Source organism: Brienomyrus brachyistius, chromosome 11 (assembly GCF_023856365.1).
Source record: "Brienomyrus brachyistius isolate T26 chromosome 11, BBRACH_0.4, whole genome shotgun sequence".
NCBI classification, from domain to species: Eukaryota; Metazoa; Chordata; class Actinopteri; order Osteoglossiformes; family Mormyridae; genus Brienomyrus; species Brienomyrus brachyistius.
The window spans coordinates 13,052,911-13,068,052 of NC_064543.1; positions in this window are offsets into that span (position 1 = coordinate 13,052,911).

Consider the following 15,142-nt stretch of genomic DNA (forward strand, 5'->3'; position numbering starts at 1 on the left):
AGCTACGCCCCATAGCCCCCCACTTTAGAGAAAGCCACGCCCACAAAGGCATGCACGCCCCGCATATAGGATGATATTAATACCTCCTTGACAGCCTGGTGGGAATTTTTGAAAAATTAAACAAGTGTTGCACACATTATAATAATTGTATTTACAGTCCTAGATGTAAAGTGATCAGGGGAAGACAGTTGATTTGTTTACTGTCTTCATTCTTCAGCAGCTAGTTCCGTACGTGTATAGAGTATGTGTGTGGCGTTCCGGTATGCCTTTTATCATAACCTGTTATTTTGATGTTATGGGGACCATTTTTCTGGTCGCCATAAGGATAACCTCAATCTTATAAAAACTCTGTGACTGCAATCCAAAAACATAAAAGTACCAAATGTCATCATTCTGTCTTGTATGCGTCCTGATGATAGAAGTGAATGAGCGGGCCCCATAAGGATAAGTATACCCTACATGTGTGTGCATGTGTGTGTATATCTTTTGGGGGGCATACAGATAGAAGCAGAATATATAGGAGTAATTCCGGCAGGTAACAGTGGTTCTTCACATAACCTGTTAACAATTCATGCAGAGTTTACACAGCATTACAGTTTTATGTGGAAGCAGTGGTGGGGCTTATAGAACATAGTAATGACTTAAACGGGACTGTAAAAGTGGCTGCTATACAGATTTATATGGGGTGTAACAGTGGCTGTTTACACAGCATGCTAACAAGGGCGGGACCACTGAGTATTTGCATATCATATTAACGATTTGCAGGGAATATAACTGCAACTATTTACACAGCATAAAAAAATGTATATACAGATAGTGGTGGGTGTTGACACAAATGCGTCTTGCTTGTATAGCAACACAAGTACCCAAGAACGTTATATTCCCAGCTAACATTTAACGTTGGCCCAGCGTTGGTAGAACGTTGGCCCAACGTCGTTAGCAGACGTTGGCCGGACGTGCATCTGCACATCGGGTTTACGTCAACTCAACGTCTCAACGTAACCATGAGTTAGTCAATACCCGACGTTGTCAGGACATGAAGCCAACGAAGAAAAGGGATTGTTATGGAATCCTTTAAACTTTTTCTGTGGAGGTATAGGTTGTACAGTTCATCTTGATCTGAAAAGAAATCCGTATAAATTCGATCTTGGACGTAGAGTAAAGGTCTATGAGACGTCTGCCAGACGTTACGCCGACGAAAAATTTGGACGACATCAAGTGTATTTCATCGATTCAGAAAGAAAGGAAATTAGCCTATTAAAAGGCAGTTACTGTATCTAACAAACAATAATATCCAAAAATCTTATTTTCATTATGTAGACCATTATGTTGGCCAGACGTAGTGTCGCTTTTGACCATCGACATAACGACCAACAGCCGACGTCGGCCCAACGAACCAATGCTAGCTGGGTTCCTTTCTGAAACCCCAAACCCCAGATCATTTCTTTAAAACACATATTATCACCACACACCAAACATCCATCTCCTAGTCAGGGTTATGGGGGGGAGGGAGAGTCGATCCTATTCCAGGCAGTATAAGGAACACGACTGAGGTACAACCAGTACAGGATTCTAGTTGCGCACACACACATCACATGATCTAAATGTAATGCAGGAAACACAAATTTCATTGCACTTGATCATGCATCTTGCATTTTGTATGATCGAGGAAGCTGAAGTCACATGGTCATGTAGTGTGACCTACATGTGTTGCAGAAATGCATGCTGGGAACACTCAGCTGCTGTTACACAGATCCGATGGCTTAAGCGCATCACGGGCTCCATAACAGACCGATATGCTAAATCTGAATAAAAGATTTAGCTGGAAAGAAACAGTCTTCTTTACCTTTCCATTTCATACTCATCAGTCCAGGCTTCACATGTTTCATCACCTAAGAGAGAGACGTGACAGGAAGTTATTACTGTCACTCACAATACAGAACACAGCAGTTCTAGCTGAAATACTGAATAAACCAATAACTTGATGAACTGGAACTAGTTCAACTGTGTTCTAGCTAACGACGACTAGCTCTTACTGCCCTGTTTACTTTTCCTGTCACGGCAGAAAACACCCACACACATACAGTTAATTTATTCCTATCATTGTGGGGACTCTCCATTCATTTGTATGAGTAAAACCCAAATCCTAGCAATTATACCCTTAACCCCCACCCAGCCATAGCCTTCACCGTAAGTAACCAAACAAAATACAAAACGTTTTTTTTTTTTTTTTGCATTGACTTTTAAAAAATTTTTTTTTTATTAAATTGAGGTTTACATTCTGGACTCTGCATTGTGGTAAATACAACCCCCCCCCTCTCTCTCTCTCTCTCTCTCTCTCTCTCTCTCTCTCTCTCACACACACACACACATACACACAAAGGGGGTGTAATGTAATGATTAAGAGTCTAAATACCCTGGATCAGCTTTAAAAAAAACTTTTTTTTAAAGAAAATATTTCCTTCAGTGTAGAAGAGCAGAAAAGCTTCTCATTGCTGAAAATAAACATCCCTGCTTCAAACTGCATGTGTATTCAAACCCTTCAGAGATAATGAGCGACTCCACAATGAATCGGAGAGCCGCTAAAGTTTAGGAAAAAACATAAAACTTGCCATTGGTGTTTGCCTGCTGATCTGCTGTGTGCAAGCTATAATACCCCAATATGAAACTTGTACTTAAAAATTAATTGAAAAATGGAGCCAATATGATCCTTGCAGCCAATATGATCCTTGCAGTTTGTGAATGAAGTCTTCTTCTCCTACTGACAAAGGCCAGTTAGGCCAGTGCTGATAGCAGGTATATAGTGCAGCAGACGCTCGTCATCACACTGCGCGCTCAGGCTGCTGGGTTTTGGGATGATCGGCCTTGAATGGCTTGGTGCTTCCCCCAGAGAGATGCCCCCCCTCCTACCTCCCAGGGGTCCCGCGGTACAGGTGTAGCTTTCGGCTATTTAGTTTGTATCACCTCTGCTTATCTCCCTGCGTGTATTTTGTTTGTAACCATGACAAGACATAAATTCTGACCAAAAAAAATTATTTACACATTTTGATGTCTGAAAATGCCATAGTTTTTCTAAACCCAACCCTAGGCTCAGTTTGCTAACCCTAACCCTAATTTGGGGCCTTAGGGTGAAAGAACAGGCTGTTGGAAAGTAGGAAATATGCTTCTAAAGCATGCTAATCTGTGGTTTCCTATCCTGTGGGGGACAAGACCAGTCATAAAAACCCAAGTTGATATCTCAGAAGAGAAAAAAAATGTGCGCTACTGCACACAGCCCATCCAAAGGGGTCTAAAGATGGCCGGGGGGGAGGGGGGGGGGGGGGGGGGATTACACTGCAGCAGCAGCCGCCAAACACCCAAGTAAAATAAAATCAGGAACATTACGGGGCCTGGATCTCCGACTCGTTTTGCAGTACAATGTGAAATTGTACTTCGCCCTCATCCCCCTGCCCCTAAATGCTGAGACCACAGAGAAAAAGGATGATTTTGAGAAAAGGGGGGAAGGGAGGAGAAAGAGAGAGAGAGCGAGAGCCCATGAGTCCTGCACAAGGTGTCAAGAGGCGCCCGCATGCATGACTCAGAGAGGCTCAGGTGCTGGAGACAGGAATTTAATGACGTCCCAGGAGGATCTGGGCCGAAGGTGAGCCGTACCTGTCAAGCAGCGCAGCGGCCAGTCGCCCTGACAACAAAGCTATCGGTAGCAGCCGTTCTGTGCTAGCTAACCCCCCCCCCCCAGGTTCATTCTACTCTATTCTAGTTCACATTAAAAAAACATTATGAAGGATTTAGGACTGCGAAAGTGATTTACTGGCTTTTTCCACTGTCAAAAGTCTAGATAGTGCAGGAGAGCATCAGGGAAAATATAGGACAGGTACTGGAAAGCTCTGCGTTTTTTGGCACTGTGAAGGTCTCAGCATATATTGTGTTGGCCGAACATGACATGGGAAGCCAGGGAGGATGGGGGGAAAAAACTGAGCTTCCCCATCTTATCGCCAAAGAAATAGGATGATCACATCTCCTGTTTCCACGGTAACTGATGAGGGGCCCGCCTCCTTACAGCACTGTTTAACATCCACTCAAATCCAGGCTGTTTGAATCCGCACGTTCATGCCGCCATGAGGCCGACAGCGGCTGGTGGACAGGGAAGCCCAGCTTGATTAACCGTGACTCATTCCAACCTGCTGCTTTTAATTTTCATTTACAGAAACGAAAGTAAGACGAAAATGGATTGTGTCAAATTTTTCAGCCCTGCAAGCTGGGCTGGTGAGACGGACTTTTTAAAGAGCTTTGAATAAATGTAGAGGCTGATTACTCACTGTACCATGTTCCAGACTTGGCACCATTTTGAACCTCCTCTTTCCAAGCAGCTTTGCAATAAAACTTGCCATTCGCACATTCATTTTTGACAAATTCTGAGTGTGCAAACTGCATGACACAGAAACAAATACTGAATATTGTTCAAACAAATGAGGAATCGCTGTGTCCTTCGTGGCAGGGGTTAAAGCCGGTGGAGTGAGGCAGCTTGGTGGGTGACTATCAGCGTGCAATAATCCCCCAAGTTCTGGGTGTCAAAGTCTCCTCTGCTACTCTAAGCTTCCAGAAACGACAACCTGAAACCTACTACTGCCAGAGCTCAAAGGTCCAAAGCACCATCACCAAATGTGGCCAAACTCACCATTTAGTGAAAATTCACCAAATCTCCAGACTGCCAGTGATACCAAGCACACAGAAAGCAGAAACAGTGTGTTCATTAATGCACTGCTAAGGGGAATCTGCTCTTGTAAAATGCTACATTCCCAAAACTCAGCCTTATTGAATCATTGAGTAAAATGGCATCATCGTATTTTACCTGAAATGAGACAGATCAAAAGGGAAGGAAACGCTTCATTCCAGCAGGTTTGTTTCATAGTCGGGAGGGACAGCACAGCCAAAGCTGGTCATGAGTTTTGGTTTTAATTACCCAGCATCCAAACGCACTTTCTCAAGCCAATTATCTGGTTCTGCATGACAGACATAAGCATTTGTGATATAGACGATGTGATTTAATGGAGATAAATTACGCTGCTTGAAATGCTGACGATGCTCATTACGCAGATACAGGGAGAAGGGAAGTTGATTAAACTCCCCCTTTTATATCTTATCTGCACTGAGGAGCACAATCCCTCTGCATTCGCATCCTTTCCAGAGTCGGAGACGTTTAGTTAAGCACAGCGTTGGCTTGTTGTACTGCTGAATGACTCACAGCTCCCTCTGCAGGAATAAGCTGCCATTCTGAGCACGACCCGTCTCTCCCACCAGCCAGTGATCATCCACGAGTCGTGACGCTCATGTGGTGAACCCAATAAGTAACTTTTTCTACTTTCACTTTCAGTTTCCTTTTGCTTTATAGTCACTGGGGGTGAGGTGTGTTCCCGTGGGACCCCCTACCCCCTCCGGGGCACTGCAGGATGTTGGCAACTCCGAAAGGAAATCTACATAGTCCACCAAACCGACGCCCTTACATAAATTTGGAGGGATGGGTTGGATAAAAAAAAGAAATATTGACACCAAAATGCCCATTTTATTTGATGTCTGTTAAGCAGTGAGGAAAAGGTTCCAGAAGAAACCAAATGAAAACACTTTGAGGTTCATCAGAGAGTGGATGTTACCATTACGACAATAACAACATGATATTAATGGGTATTAGACTCCCTTCCAGCCTCATTACTCCCACTGGAGTCATGGAATTCGGTTCCCTAGGAAACGCCCCTTTGCTCTACACATCCACCCCACATCCAGCCCTGACAGCCGCTTCACGCACCACATCCCCCAGAAACCTCTTTTTCATTATGGCTGCCGCACGACTCGCACTGCCTGGGTCACTAATGAAGACTCCCAAAACATCTCTGGGGGACAAACACGGAGAAACATTAAAGAAACACTGATTCACCTGGAGACCCAGGGCCCTCACGACCGCTCGGCCGCCTTAGCAACAGACGCCGGCGCGGGTGGCGAGTGCTGACAGGCAACAGATGTGCCGCACCTGAAATAGCTTCCTGCCGCATCCCCGTCTAGTTCCAGGCAGCTGATGCGACGTCGCAACACCAGGGCTGTCGGGCCCTTAGCGACACGCAGACATCTTCACTCATGAGGCTCTCAGCGCTCATTCAGGCTACTTTAATACGACCCCAAAAGTGCTGCTGACAGTCTGTTATTACTGCCACTCCACATGGGACTGAGCTCCCCCTAACTGTCGTCTTTGTTTAATTCTCTCTTTCATTCTGCTGTCTTTATATAAAATATAGTAAATACTGGCTTAACAATACCGCATTGACTTTTTGCTGAATCTAAATTACCACAAAACAAAACTTAGCAGCAAGCTATTAAAATTCAATTCTTTTTTTTCCATATTTTGATGTACAGCCTGCAATTACTTTTCCCCCGCCATGGCGAGAACATTAATCTGGATTAGTCAATTACTCAAAGCCTCCCAGGGTGCATTTCAGCTCGGCAACTCAGCACTTCCACATGGAAACTTTCTAAAACGACACTCACGTGCCGATGACATCTGGCTTCGAGGGGAATCTCAGGGCAGACATGGATGTGACCTTCCTGCAGCTCCTCCTCATCTTACCCTTTGCCGCTTTTAGCTGCATGGATGTATTTGCACACTCAGCTTTTTGGTGTCAGATATATTAAGAGGTTAACTGTGTATCCAGTCATACAGCCTGAGCAGAGAGGACAGTTTACTGAATCTCGTACTGCACCAGTTTGTTTTTGGCTACACTGACAAGGTACTCTGTGTTAGTTACATGTTCATATTCTTTGCTCCCTGGACTTTCACTCTGCTATAGAGGAGAGGACCAAAGACATCCATAATATAAAAGGAGGAACCCAGTCAGACACTGAATTATTCAGACTGGCTTGGTTAAGGAAGCAGACCGACAGCTGAAAAGTGTCCATTGAGCTAATTTCATGACACTTACTAGCAAACTTGAAGTAATTTAGATGAAGGGTGTCGCTCAGCAGATTCTGTGATGTGTTTTTGCTAGCAGGAGGGGGGGGGGGTCAGGGCTGAGGGCTCTACCTCTTTGTGGGCGTCACTGGAAACGCGGTTTGTGTAGCGCAGGACCTCCAGCTCCATGTCCGTCTTAATCAGGCGACTGCAGGTGAAAGAAGAAAAACAACGTGGGACTAGGGCTGAGGCCAGAGTCTATTCGTCTCACTCTCCATTAGGCAAGCAGACCCGTCATTTCTACACATTTTATATCACATGACAATCACATGACGGTCACATGACCTCCTCCTCCAGCCAATAAGGTGCTGTGCTGTCATTCCACTCAGCAGGTGTCCATTACGACCGACTACATGCATGACGTACAGCACCCAACAGGTCACACTCCACTCAGAAACTTTAACTCCATTAACTGGGGGAAGCAAAGTGAGGCATGTCCAAAATATACAATTAGCTACACATCATTAGATTTTTTTCTGGGACAGCATCACATTTGGGTGTGGTTTCAACATGCCTCACATTCTCATTCAATCAATCAATATCCAACACCAGAAAAGGGTACTAGCACAGGGAAATGATTTATCATCCTAAAACTTTTTTCCATAATTTTTCCCTACCCTCCACCCCTGAGACATTCTCGAGGGGAACAGTGACCCCTTTGAAAAATGTCCAATAACCCCGACACACCTGCTGCCCGACCTCATGTTGGTAAACAAGACCAAGGCAGCAGCCCAATTGGAAGTGAACTTAATAAACTCCCAGAATGCACTGGGCCTGCAGCAGCCCAATGTGAAGTGTCCTTAATAAACAGCCCCACAATGAACTGGTGCTGCAGCAGCCCAATGTGAAGTGTGCGTAATAAAACGTTCCAGAATGCACTGGGGTTGCAGCAGCCCAATGTGAAGTGTGCGTAATAAAACGTCCCAGAATGCACTGGGGTTGCAGCAGCCAAGGGACAAGCCTGAGAGTCTGCTGCTTATGAGGAAAGAGCAGCAGGGGAGGTCCTGGCCGGTTCTGGTTGCCAAACCTGTGGTGTCCAACTGTAGTTAAACAGAAGAACCAAACTACCATTTGAGGTGAACTTATGGCCCCCAACCTCAAAATGCAGGTTTGACAGAGAGAGCTCAGCAGTTTAACAAAAATGCAACAAACTGTGTTGAAAATATATGTTGGGCAACAATGCGAGTGTTTTCATGCAATAAAATGATCATGTTTTGGTCCTGCACAGCTTACATCCAGGAAAGGGGGGGGTACTCATACCTTCAGAGGAATCGGAAGTTTGCGGACAAAGCGGAAATCTGCAGGAGAGCTGCATTCGCTGTGTGCAGTGTGGGCAGGTCTCAGTGTATTTTACTGGGGGCACTGACACTTAGCATCCGGCAGTGTTGGCTGCATTTGTGAAGCAGTGAGCTGGTCCTGCTGCATACTTCACACAAATTCAATAAACCGAGAGCAGTTAGGTGATGGATCCCACTGGACCCATTAACTGCCATCACTCCTACTGGATCCCAAGGCGTCACGCCGCCAAACAGTAACACCGACCCTCCCCCACTGCAGGGGAAAGCGGAGGCAGCCGGTGGTCACAGCAGAACGAAAACATCTGAAGAGGCTTCAGGACTAAATTAGCAAAGTGTAATTTGGTCAGTTATTATGGTTTACCGTGTATCAATAAGGACATTTGATTTTTATTTAATATCCTGAGACAAAAGAAATTTCGGGCCAATCCGGAGTGTAAATATGCTCATGGAGCACAGGGGTGAATGGGCACAGGGTGCCCGGTAAGTGAAGGGTGTGTCATGCCAATCCACCAGGGCAGCCCATCTCAGTACCCGAAACACCCAGAGTCTGTGAGAGTACCTGAGAGAAACCAGGCACTCGCAAATGAAAGAGTCTGTAGCTATACGCTGAGCCAGTGAGCTCGGCTTCCTGTTAGCGCTGGCTGTTTGAGTGATGAGGGCCAGAGCCCTTAATACTGTGTGTGTCCACCATGCAGCATGGTGTACAGTCCGTAAGGTCACATGATCCAAGAAGAATGAGCGAGAATTCTTGAGAAATTCCTGTGCCATTGGAGCAGATCAGTGACACACTTTGGACTTTTCAGACTTGAAATAAGTGGAAAAAGACCCAAACTCCATATCATATTCAGTCTTACTACTTACTATATACATTGCCTTAAACCTGAGGCTTAATTAATACAAATAATATTATTAAAATTATTTCATATTGCTTCTTATGTTTGCTCATAAATTAAATTGATATTTCAGAGTTTGAAAGCTTTTGAGTCTTATGCTGCCATTTTTCATGGAGTATCCTTCAACATGAAAGGCAAATATACTCCCACTGTAATCTCAATCCATCCATCCATTGTCTAAAACTGCATATCCTTTTCAGAGTCACGGGGGTGTAATCTCAAAGAGCTAAATGCATTTGCATATAAATGTACAAAGAGCTCCCTCTCAAATTGGCCCTTGATACCACAGAAAAACGTTCCAAAGTTCCCCTGGAGATCATTTTTGACATCAAAAGTCAACAAATATCTGGAGGACTGCAAAATAAAACCATCGTTTTGACGCCTGATCTCTGTAGATGTTCTAATGTTCGGCGTTAAAGCCACCTGACATACACAGAACCAGCTATCGACGCCGCTGGATTCCGAGTTTGACCTGGGATCCCCACATAACGAAGATCACAATGCTGATAAGGAACAAACTGCTTCACTCGGCAGCACAAAGAACACGAGGAATTCAATGTGATCACTACATCTTTACATCTCTATTATGAGGGCGAATGGTTCTCGCTTTCTTCTACAATGAAAGTGGAAGTTTCCCAGTAATGGAAGGAACATTTTGATGCGTTTTCATTGAGTGGGTACTGACATCTTTTCAAAGAGTGGAGATGAAAATGATTCTTTTTTGTGCTTCCCTGGTTTTCCATTACGAGCTTTACCTACCGCTGCCAGACTTGGTTATTACCTTAACAAGTCAATCTCACCCCGCTCCCCCCACCCTCTAGTGAAGCAACCCTAGTATTGCTGGTGTGGCAGGTCACCCCTGGTAAAGGCCAAAGGAGCAGGCAAGTGTGACCACATGGGTCTGGGAAATGAGATGGGGGCTCAACTGGATTCTCACTTTGATACGCATTTTGCAGACAGAGCTTACCGACTGCGGCCCCTTACCGACTGCAGGCCCTTACCGACTGCAGACCGTTACCGACTGCAGGCCCTTACCGACTGCAGACCCTTACCAACTGCAGACCCCTTACCGACTGCAGCCCCTTACCGACTGCAGGCCCTTACCGACTGCAGACCCCTTACCGACTGCAGCCCCTTACCGACTGCAGGCCCTTACCGACTGCAGACCCTTACCGACTGCAGGCCCTTACCGACTGCAGACCCCTTACCGACTGCAGGCCCTTACTGACTGCAGACCCTTACCGACTGCAGGCCCTTACCGACTGCAGACCCCTTACCGACTGCAGGCCCTTACCGACTGCAGGCCCTTACCGACTGCAGACCCCTTACCGACTACAGGCCCCGACTAACTGCAGCCCCTTACCGACTACAGGCCCCTTACTGACTGCAGCCCCTTACCGACTGTGTGCTTCACTGGTTTTTCACTATGGACTTTATCTACCACTGTCAGATTTGGTTATTACCTTAAAAAATTACAAAATTACAACCCCCACCCTCCAATAAAGCAACACCAGTATTGCTGGTGTTGAGTTTTGCAGACAGACACCAAACTGCTTTTTGCAGGGGCGTCCATCAAAGTCTTATCCATGTCGCCGGAATGTTCCAGGAATTTCAGACACCATTAATACAAATGATGATAAACAATATCCTGCTTATGATGACAGTCTTGTTGATCTGCTTATATATTCATGGCTAGTTGATTAATGTTTATCACAAAGGCTATGAAGGAACACCGAGTACAAGGAATAACTCTGGTGCAATCAAACGACTTCCTGCTAAAAATGATGGAAGAAAACAGCAACAGGTCCAACAATTAGAAGTTAAGCTTAGATATTAAAATATATTATTTTGTAAATATTTCTAAAGACAAAAGGAGAATCCAAAAAGTTGCAGAAAGAAAACTATCAGGCTGGGACTCCGTATGTAATCATTTCAAATAAATTAATTCTTACAACAGATAAAATTAATCAGCATGCGTGAACCTTTGCTGTAATTAAAATTCCGTGGGAAGCACATGCAGTTACAGCGATAAACAGTGGATCCCAGATAAACTTACTGGCTGATTCCATCAAACGAGGCCTGTGTGTGTGTGTGTGTGTTCGATACTCTAATATATGACCAAACTTAATTCCCATGGCGTCGATTTTACAAGTGGCTATGATGTAGAATGCTGTATTTATGAATTAATAAATATGTTTCTGCACACACACTCCAAGATAGTGGACAAAATATTGGAAACATGAAAAACTACATATTAATATCAATAAATAAATTTCACCTTCAGAACAGTTTACATTTCTCCTGTTGTCCTGAACAGTCAGGGGTGAGATATCATACCATTTTTGAAAAAATGAAAGTGCTTTGAGAGATGAAAGTGGAAATCTATTGCCTACGAATTTCCCGCTGAGGTTGAGTGTCATTCACATCTAGTGACTGGGGAGGGTCACGGAGGCCGTTTCCTTAATCCTGGTGTTCATGAAGCCACTCGATTTCGTTTAGCAGCCTGCTTGGGGGCATTTTGGAACACAGGAACATCACAAGGGAACGCGGTCCGTGTTTTGGCCGTTTTCCCACCACGAGACGGCTGCCACACCGTAACAGATTCCCCGCCATGTTCACCAGCTGCCAACAGACACTGCGGTTTGAAAGGATTCTGTGGCTCTAAACGTAAACCCCTCCAGATGAAGGAAAAAGGGTGAAAGATGAGTCACATTATACTGCCACCGCCCAGAGCTCCGGGGCCCAGGGTTAGTGCTGCTTACACTCGCCTGTGTGTCCTGCATTGGCTTTGGGCTCCAGCAGTTTGTAAATGACAGCCCTGCCTACGTTCCAGCCTTTGGACGCTCAGAACAGCCATTACTGAGACTGGGCCATGGGGCTGCCGGATCAGTCCTGGGGTCGTTTTCAGGGTCACACTTTGCTGTGTTTAGCTTGAATCCCGCTAAGTGGCTGCCTCTCCCCGCCCACGAGCTTCCGCTGCTCTGCTTTACCGGCACACGACACTCGTCTTTGGCATTTTGACCTGATTTCTTGAGATTCTTCCCCTGGACACATCAAACAATTCGGCAGATTCTGTGAGTGATAAAGCAGAATTTCTGGCGCCAAGTATTTGGCCTCTTTGTAGCTCTGAAGTCTCCCATATGAAAATGCTGACTATCAGGCCGCTTTTACAGGCGCTAATTGACACCCAGCCTTGATTTGAAAAGCAGGGAGGTATTTAAAACAAGCTTGGGGTGAGGGTGGGGGTGGGGGTGTATACCAGTGTGACAGGCGGGATACGTACCAGTGTCAGAAGCACTGCTGGCGTCATGCCAGACAGAAAGGCAGCAATCTGTGGAAACAAAGGAGGAGGAGGGATGTATCAGTTCAGACACAGGAACAAAACGCTGGTGTTAATTAGGGATAGCAGCACATGGGCGGGCAGTGCTCCCTCCTCAGGGACACGGGGCTTACAGACACAAAAATAAAGGACAGAAAATGGCTTGCTGGGACTCTATGAGCCATGCAGGTCTCTAATGATGCAAATGTGCAAAGTCTGGCAGATAAGACCTACTGCAAATGCATCAGAATGCTCTCTGATGCTGAGGAGTAATTCTTAGATTGAATGACTCCCATTTCCTGAGACTGACAAACCATGTAAAGCAAATGAAAACAAAGCAAACGGCAGCATTCTTTGAACCTGTAAAGGTGCCAGACAGGGTGTTGAATGCTCTGATTGGTCTGTTTTTTTTGGGAACTCTCCCGTTTTTTTCCCTAAAATGTGGTTGGACATCTGGAACAACACAGTCAAGTACAAACTAATGATCCAAACAAATGCTCCATTTCTGCTGTCCACCACAGAGGATACTGTTATAGCTCTTTTCATGCGCTACTGCAAAAATGAGCCATTTCTAATTTATGTAGCTAACTAATTAAAGTACCATCTGCACTGTTTACATTTATTCCGCTGACAGCTTATTCCAAAACCAAAAGAAAACTCCAGTCTGACACAAATTCACAAACTAGTAAAAACTCTGTGCTTTGTGAAGACCTTCTCAGCACTCCTGCTTAAAGGAGCTCAGCGGACATCCATTCTGCACTCCTGCCTGAGCAGAACGCCCAAAGATGCGGAGAGCAGACTCTTTCTGGCTTCTTTTCAAACACACTCCCTGGCTTGATTTCCTCTGTCCACCTCAAAATGCAAAAACGTGTTGTTCTGGGGGTGACCCATTAAAAGCCTGAAGCAACACGCCTCAGGACGGGGCCAACAGCCTCAGGGCGCTCTTCAGGCAGGGAGGGGCTGTCCATTCATGTGGTTTCTAAAAAGGCTGGCACAGGGTTGGAGCGAAGCTCATAAACCGCAGTGTATGTCAAGAGGTGAAGGTTGAGCACATTGCAAACTGAAATTCAGCTTGTATTTGTTTTGAAGTATTATTTTTGTATTTTGGAGATAAAAATTTTTGTATAAATGCAAATTTTTTAATTGCTTAATAAAACCAATACAGTCTGTTCTTGTACTAATCACTGACAACATATATATTTCAATAATAGCACATATCAAAGCAGTCATCCTTTCACTAGATGGTGCAGTCGTGTAAAACAGGTCCAGGAATTGTGACTTTAAAATTGTAGCATCTGGTACTGCAGGAACATACTACTGGCCATAAACATTGCAGTAAACAGGTGCAAGGGGCAGAGCTGGGTCCAGGGGTGGAGCTTGGCTAGGGGGCAGAGCTGAGTCCAGGGGTGGAGCTTGGCCTGGTTATGGAACTTGGACAGGGCACAGAAATCTCTCTGGGGGTGGAGCTTGGCCTCAGAGTGGAGAGGGGTCCAAGGGCCGTGCTGAGCCCAGGAATTGAACTGGGCCCAGGGCTGGACCATCGGGTAGTGTCCCTCTGCTTTTACTTAAGCTCCATGCAGGATGAGTCAATACAAATGTCTCTTGAGGTACCAGGAGGCCCTAGAGGGAGAGGAAGGCAGGAAGAGCAGAGGAGAGGCGGAATGAGAGACCAGGCCCCACACCTCAGATCATACCAAGCAGCCCCCCAGCTCCCTTTCTGGCCCCTCCCACAGCTGCTCTGTTCTTACCTTCCAGGAGCTTCTGCAAGCAGCCCCCAAGTACTCCAAGTGACAGGAGTCTGCATCCTCCTCACTGATCAGCCACATTAAGGACAGAGCATGTTCCCCAGCTCCCTGTCAATGAAGCTGGGCTAATGAGGGGCAGGACTGAGATAAAGCCATCGAGAGATCGGCTGCAGGATCATGAATGATCTAGTCTTTACCTGCTACTGATATCTGGGCCTTAGTGATAAAGCTGCCAGCTTACTGAGGATTTCGCAGAGATGCACAGAAGAATCTTTCTTTTTAATTAAACTGTTTAGTACAGTATATTTATATAAAATGTCAAGGTAATGGGTAGAGTTCTTACTTTTACTGTCAACCTGAAGAAGCAAGTTTCCGTTTGAGATGTCAAACCTACCTGCCTTATAAATAAGCTACTTAACCACAAACAAACAGAACAGAAACACACAATAAAGGCTGAGCAGGAATATTGCTGGGGAGGGGGGGGGGGTGCTTTCCACAGCCGCATCACAAATAAGAGGACAGGAATTATTCCTGGCCTGCGTTCCTTCCATCTTCACACAGACATTTTGGCTCCCTTCCTGCTCACAAACAGACCAGCATCTTCATCTGCATATGCAATTCATAACAGCTGGACACTAGTTTGCACAATGTATGCTACACATATGCTGTTGGCACATAGCAAGGACTGCAGTACTCAGCTGGATTGAGCACGAATGGGCATTTCAGACAGAATTACTGGTTGAATTTCCCCAGTCATTATTTGAATAATATTTGATTAATTCTGACCTCCCTCCTAACCTCCACCATATATACACAGAGAAAATTATAGGTCAAAATAATTATTTTTCTTTCTTTACAGAATGAGATTTTACTTGTTGAAAGCTTGAATAAAT